This window comes from Lepus europaeus, chromosome 5 (genome assembly GCF_033115175.1).
Source record: "Lepus europaeus isolate LE1 chromosome 5, mLepTim1.pri, whole genome shotgun sequence".
NCBI classification, from domain to species: Eukaryota; Metazoa; Chordata; class Mammalia; order Lagomorpha; family Leporidae; genus Lepus; species Lepus europaeus.
The window spans coordinates 115,408,174-115,414,693 of NC_084831.1; positions in this window are offsets into that span (position 1 = coordinate 115,408,174).

Genomic DNA, 6,520 nt, shown 5'->3' on the forward strand with positions numbered 1-6,520 from the left:
TTAAACTTTTATACCTGTACCCAGTTCCAAGGAGCACGCAACGTAGATCAGAAACTTCTTTAAAAAATTAGTTAAGGGGCTGGTGCTGTGCCCTAAGGTTTAGCATCGCCTGCGGTGCCGGCATCCCATGTGGTCACTGGTTGGTGTCCTGGCTGCTCCACGTCTCATCCAGCTCTCTGCTATGGCCTGGGAAAGCAGTAGAGGATGGCTCCAGTCTTTGGGCCCCTGGACCTGCATGGGAGACTTAGAGGAAGCTCCTGGCTTCGGATTGGCTGGCTCCGGCAGCCGTTGAGGCCATTTGGGGAGTGAGCCAGCAGATGGAAGACCTTTCTCTCCCTCTCTCCCTCTCTCCCTCTCTCCCTCTTTCTGTAACTCTGCCTCTCAAATAAATCTTTGAAAGAAAAATTAGTCAGCAGTGCCGACTCCCAACAGCTGCTTCTGGACTGAAGGAAAGGAACACAATATGGTTGCCATATAGCAACTTGCCTACCGTCTGTGGGAATTAAACGGCCTTAAACAAAATAGGGGCTTTAATTTCTTTGAAAAATGGTAGATATTTGACATTTAAAAACCTAGGAGGGGCCTGTATTCTGGCAAAAGGAGTTCAGCCACTGCCTGCGGCGCTGGCATTGCATACTGGAGCACTTGGAGTTCTGACTACTGTGCTTTCAATCCAGCTTCTTGCTAATGTGCTGGGCTTGGGAAAGCCACCTCGGGTGGTGGGCTAACTACTCCCCTGTCACTCGGTGGGTGACCCGGATGGAATTCCAGGTTCTTGGTTTGGCAAATGAATCAGCAGATAGAAGATGTCTTCCTCTGTCTCTCCCTCTGTGTCACTCTGCTTTTCAAATGAATAAATCTTTAAAAATAGGAGCCCATGTTGTAGTGTAGTGGGTTAAGCCTGCCATTTGAGTTCTAGTCCCCACTATTCCACTTTCCATCCAGCTTCCTGCTAATGCACCTGGGAAAGTGGGGGAAGGTGGCCCAAAATCTTGGGCCCCTGCATCCATGTGGGAGATCTAGATGAAGTTCCTAGCTCCTGCTTCACCTGGCCCAGTCCTGGCCATTTGGGAGGTGAACCAGTAGATGGAAGATTTCTCTGTCGCTACCTTTCACTAACCTGCCTTTCAAATAAATAAATCTTAAAAAACAAAACAACAACAACAAAAAAAACCTAGGAGTTGCGATAAAAATCCATATTTCTCTTAAATTCTGGAATCCTCATGTAAGCTTTCAATAACATTGGGCTGCATATTCACTTATGTATTAATCAGTTATGAAGGCCTTTATGTGTGTACAGAGGCGGCACTGGGACTATAAGGACAAAAAGTGGCACCATCCACACACTGTCATAACAGCACAGTATGAAAGTGGAAATTGCTGTCCCAAAGTGCTACAGTCATACAAAGAAAGTTTCTAGGGCTGGGAGGGCTTGGCATTTGAGCATTCTAGGATGAGTAATTTTCCAATCAAAGCAATTGTGTTGAGATTAGGTCACACTAATCCTCTGTTCTCACAGATAGTGCGGTGTTCTTAAAAAATCAGCTGGGGGCCGGTGCTGTGGCAAAGTGGGTAAAGCTGCTGCCTGCAGTGCCAGCATCCCATATGGGTGCCAGTTCGAGACCTGGCTGCTCCACTTCCAATCCAGCTCTCTGTTGTGGCTTGGGAAAGCAGTGGAAGATGGCCCAAATCCTTGGGTCCCTAAACCCCGCGTTGGAGACCCAGAAGAAGCTCCAGGCTCCTGGCTTCGGATCAGCAGTTGCAGCCAGTTGGGGAGTGAACCAGCACTTGGAAGATCTCTGTCTCTCTTTGCTTCTCCTTCTCCCTCTGTGTAACTCTGACTTTCAAATAAATAAATGTCTTTCAAAAAAATAAGTTGGTCACTGCACCTATGAAAAACATTAAATCTGTTTTCTTTATATTAATAAAAAAATCAGTTGGTCATATCCCTACGTAAAACCTTTTCTTGATGTTTTGTTGCACATAAGACAAATTTCAAAATCACACTGCTTTACTTACATATATTACCAACCTCCTCTACCAGTAACTTTTATCTTAGCCTGCACTTTGTGTCAACTGTGGTGTGCGACTTTCTGTTCCCATGGCCCTTTCTCTAGTTCCTTGTACTGCTGGTTCAGCCCCATCCTTTAGGTCTCAGTATTGCCATCCACAAAGGGGAATTCTCTACCCTATTCTCTGTTTATTTCCTTCACAGAACTTAAATAGGAATCTTTAATTACCTTGTTTATTTTGCAATTTGTTTACTGTCTTTTTTTCCATTAAAATGTAATACTTAACAGCAAATATGCCAATTTACAACTATATCTCCAAAGTTTAGCCCAGCGCCAGCCTCATAGTAGACATTTGGTAAATCTTTATTGAATGAATGAATTTTTTTTTTTAGATTTATTTATTTGAAAGAGTCACACAGAGAGAGAAGGAGAGGCAGAGAGAGAGAGAGAGAGAGGTCTTCCATCTGCTGGTTCACTCCTCAAATGGCTGCAACGGCTGGAGCTGTGCCAATCCAAAGCCAGGAGCCAGGAGCTTCTTCTGGGTCTCCCATGTGGGTGCAGGGCCCCAAGGACTTGGACCATCTTCCAGTGCTTTCCCAGGCCATAGTAGGGAGCTGGATCAGAAGTGGAGCAGCCAGGACTTGAACCTGCACCCATATGAGATGCTGGCATTATAGGCAGTGGCTTTACCAGCTATGTCACAGCGCTGGCCCCAGAATGAATGAATATTAATTGCAAAAAAATTCTGTATACCTGATATTATATGACTGGGAAGTAAAGCTGGAAATACAGTGTTGGGTCAAAGTCCCATACTAAGGGTTTTGGAATTTATTTTGTAGGAAGTAATTTCTTTCTTTCTTTCTTTCTTTCTTTCTTTCTTTTTTTTAAGATTTATTTATTTAAAAGGCAGAGTTACACACACACACACAGAGAGAGAGAGGTCTTCCATCCACTGGTTCACTCCCCAAATGGCTACAACGGCTGGAGCTGCGCCAATCCGAAGCCAGGAGCCAGGAGCTTCTTCCAGGTCCCCCATGTGGGTACAGCGGCCCAAGGACTTGGGCCATCTTCTACTGCTTTCCCAGGCCATAGCAGAGAGCTGGATCAGAAGAGGAGCAGCCAGTATACAACCCGGTGATCATATGGGATGCCGGCACCACAGGTGGATGCCACAGCACTGGCCTTCAGGAAATAATTTCTCTACTTCAAATATCTGACTATTTATGACTTTTAAAAAAGATTTATTTATTTATTTGAAAGGCAGAGTTAGAAAGAGGGAGAGGGAGAGGGAAAGGGAGAGAGAGATCTTGAGAGATCTTCCTTCCGCTGGCTCACTCCCCAAATGGCTACAACGGCCGGAGCTGGGGTGATCTGAAGCCAGGAACCAGGAGCTTCTTCTGGATTTCCCGCACTGATGCAGGGGCCCAAGGACTTGGGCCATCCTCCACTGTTTTCTCAGGCCACAGCAGAGAGCTGGATCGGAAGTGGAGCAGCTGGGACTCAAACTGGCACCTATATGGGAATCCCATCACTGCAGGTGGCAGCTTTACCTGCTACACCACAGCATCAACCCCGTCTATGATTTTTAACATTTGCAAATAATCCCCATATTACTTTTTGCTTAGTATTTTCCTTAAATAGACTGTTTAAAAAGTAAACCTAGTGGGGGCCATGAGTCAATCCAGCTCTCTGCTATGGCCTGGGAAAGCAGTCCTTGGGCCCTTGCACCATGTAGGAGACCCAGAAGAATCTCCTGACTCCTGGCTTCGAATCTGCCTAGCTCCAGCCATTGCAGCTATCTAGGGAGTGAACCAGCAGATGGAAGACTTCTCTCTCTCTCTCTCTCTCTCTTCCTCTCTGTAACTCTGCCTTTCAAATAAACAAACAAATCTAAAAAAGAAAAAAGTAAACGTAGGGGCATAGCAGTTTAGAAGCACCTGGGATCCCAAATCAAAGCACCTGGTTTGAGCCACTCATCTTTTTTCTTTTTTTGACAGGCAGAGTGGACAGTGAGAGAGAGACAGAGAGAAAGGTCTTCCTTTTTGCCACTGGTTCACCCTCCAATGGCCGCCGCGGTAGGTGCGCTGCGGCTGGCGCACCACGCTGATCCGATGGCAGGAGCCAGGTGCTTCTCCTGGTCTCCCATGGGGCGCAGGGCCCAAGGACTTGGGCCATCCTCCACTGCACTCCCTGGCCACAGCAGAGAGCTGGCCTGGAAGAGGGGCAACCGGGATAGAATCCGGCGCCCGGACCGGGACTAGAACCTGGTGTGCCAGCGCCGCAAGGCAGAGGATTAGCCTAGTGAGCCGCGGCGCCAGCCAAGCCCACTCATCTTCTGATCCAGCTTTCTGCTAATGTTCACCACAGCGTCAACAGACTATGGCTCAAGTACTTTGGTCCCTGCCACCCAGGATGAGTTCCAGGCTCCTGGCTTCAGTCTGACTCAGCCCCGGCTGTTACAGGGCATTTTTGGGGTGTGAAACAGCAGATGGAAGATACATTCTTCTGTTTCTCTGCCTTTCGAATAAAACGAAAAACAAAAATGGAAAACAAGTGGTTTTCTACTCAGATAAGAACATAACTAATTTCTTTTTAAAGATTCATTTATTTGGAAGGCAGAGTTGCAGAGGCAGAGAGAAAGTTCTTCCATCCAATGTTCACTCCCCAAATGGCTGCAATGGCTAGAGCTGGGCTGATCTGAAGCCAGGAGCCAGGAGCTTCTTCTGGGTCTCCCACATGGGTGCAGGGACCCAAGCACTTGGGCCATCCTCTACTGTTTTCCCAGACCATAGCAGAGAGCTGGATCAGAAGTGGAGCAGCCAGTACTGTAACCAGCACCCACATGGGATGCTGGCACTGCAGGTGGCGGCTTTACCCACTATGCCACAGCACTGACCCCAGAATGTAACTATTAAAAATAAAAAGTATTGGCTGGCGCCGCGGCTCAATAGGCTAATCCTCCACCTGCGGCACTGGCACACCGGGTTCTAGGCCCAGTTGGGGCACCAGATTCTGTCCCGGTTGCCCCTCTTCCAGCCAGCTCTCTGCTGTGGCCCGGGAGTGCAGTGCAGGATGGCCCAAGTCCTTGGGCCCTGTACCCGCATGGGAGACCAGGAGAAGCACCTGGCTCCTGGCTTTGGATCAGCGCAATGTGCTGGCCGCAGCATGCCAGCCGTGGTGGCCATTGGAGGGTGAACCAACGGCAAAAGGAAGACCTTTATCTCTGTCTTTCTCTCTCTCTCACTGTCTATTCTGCCTGTCAAAAAAATAAAATAATAATAATAATAAAATAATAATAAAAATAAAAAGTATTGGGGCTAGCGTTGTGCAGCAGCTGGTTAAACTGCTGCCAGCTAAGCTGGCATTCTGTATTGGTGTACCAGTTTGTCTTGGCTACTCTGCCTTCTAGTCCAGCTTCTTGCTAATGCAGGAATGATGGCCCAAGTACTTGGGTTCCTGGGAGAACTGGATGAAGTTCCTGGCACTGGCTTCAGCCTGGCCCAGCTCTGACTGTTGCAGGAATTTGGGGAGTGAATTGGGATCTGGAAGATCTTGCTGGCTCTCCCTGTCACTCTATCTTTCAAATAAAAATAAACACATTGCTAAAGAATATACAATAAAAATCATTTACCCATCTACCTCTAAAATCATTTCAGTTAACACCAAATGTTTATATATAAAACGTTGTTGTTGTTGGTGGTGGTGGTGGTGCGAGGCCGCATTGTGGTGAAGCAACCCAAGCTGCTGTCTGCAATGCTGGCATTCCATATTGGAACACTGGCTCAAGTCCCAGCTGATCCATTTCCAATCCAATAATGTGCCTCGGAAATCAGCGAAGGATGGTCCAAGTCACTAGGGCCCTTCCACCCACATGGAGACCTGGATGGAGTTCCAGGCTCCCAGCTTCCACCTAGACCATCCCTGGCCATTGCAACCATTTGGGGAATAAACTAGCAGATGGAAGATCAATCTCTCTCTCTCTCTCTCTCTCTCTCTCTCTCTCTCCTTCAAATAAATAAATAAATCTTTGAAAAAATAAAATAAAACTTTGGAAAATGCTGCTAAAGGTAAAGATAACTAAGTGATGGTTTAAACAAGGAATAGGACAGTCTTAAGTACTGTAGAAAGAAATGTGACAGTAGTGTGGATGTGAAGGAGGAAGGCAAAGACTAGTTAGCAAGCTATAGCAGCAGTTTAGGCTAGAGACGAGAAGGAACCAAGGCAGTAAATGTGGACAAAACAGATTAAGGAGTTTACATAGGAGCTAGATTCAACATTTAACGATTGGATGATGATAGGGAAAAGTTGAAGATGGATCAGAAGTTTGTGGCTTAAATAACTGTGTGGATAATAATTCCTTAACTGACTTGGGAAGTCAGAGGAACAAGTATAGAGAAATGGGTTTTATTTCGGATATGTCAAAAAAGTGTTTCATGTTCAAGTAGTGATGTTCATTGTGCAGAACTATAGAGGTAAACACTAAAAAGAGGGTGAAGTGGAAAAAAACA